Below are 1,273 nucleotides of genomic sequence, written 5' to 3' on the forward strand. Positions count from 1 at the left end.
GGATCACCCAAAAAATGGTGTGCTATAGCACACGAAAATCATCGAAATGAGGGGTATGCTCGCTTCGGGGCTCGTTTGACCTTCAAAATCGGTCGAACGTGCCTGAGGGCCAACCGTATGCATAAAAAAGGTTTTCACGGACGTCCACAAAAAAAATTGGCATTTTTGACGTCGGAATCATGATCACCCAAAAAACGGTTTGCTATAGCACACGAAAATCGTCGAAATGAGGGGTATACTCGCTTCGGGGCTCATTTTACCTTTAAAATGGGTCAGACGTGCCGTGACGGCCAACTGGCTGCATAGAAAAGGTCTTGACGGACGTCCACAAAAAAATTTGGAATTTTTGACGTCGGAATCTGGATCACCCAAAAAATGGTTTGCTATAGCACACGAAAATCGTCGAAATAGAAGGGTATGCGCGCTTCGGGGCTCATTATACCTTCAAAATGGGTCGTACTGGACGTGAGGTCCAACCGACTGCATAGAGAAGGTCTTGACGGACGTCCACAAAAAATTTTGGCATTTTTGACGTCGGAATCCGTATCACCCAAAAAATGGTTTGCTATAGCACACGAAAATCGTCGAAATGGGGGGTATGCTCGCTTCGGGGTCGTTTGACCTTCAAAATGGGCGGACGTGCCGTGAGGGACAACCGGCTGCATATAAAAGGTCTTGACGAACGTCCACAAAAAAATTTGGCATTTTTGACGTTGGAATCCGGATCACCCAAAAAATGGTTTGCTATAGCACACGAAAATCGTCGAAATGAGGGGTATGCTCGCTTCGGGGCTCGTTTGACCTTTAAAATGGGTCGGACGTGCCGTGAGGGCCAACCGGCTGCATAGAAAAGGTCTTGACGGACGTCCACAAAAAAAAATTGGCATCTTTGACGTTGGAATCCGTATCACCCAAAAAATGGTTTGCTATAGCACACGAAAATCGTCGAAATGAGGGGTATGCTCGCTTCGGGGCTCGTTTGACCTTCAAAATGGGTCGGACGTGTCGTGAGGGCCAACCGGCTGCATAGACAAGGTCTTGAAGGATGTCCACAAAAAATTTGGCATTTTTGACGTCGGAATCCGGATCACCAACAATATGGTTTTCTATAGCACACGAAAATCGTCGAAATGAGGGGTATGCTCGCTTCGGAGCTAGTTTTACCTTCAAAATGGGTTGGACTGGCCGTGAGGGCCAACCGGCTGCATAGACAAGGTCTTGACGGACGTCCACAAAAAAATTTGGCATTTTTGACGTCGAAATCCGGATCACC

Source organism: Solanum pennellii, chromosome 1, assembly GCF_001406875.1.
Source record: "Solanum pennellii chromosome 1, SPENNV200".
In the NCBI taxonomy this organism is placed as follows: Eukaryota; Viridiplantae; Streptophyta; class Magnoliopsida; order Solanales; family Solanaceae; genus Solanum; species Solanum pennellii.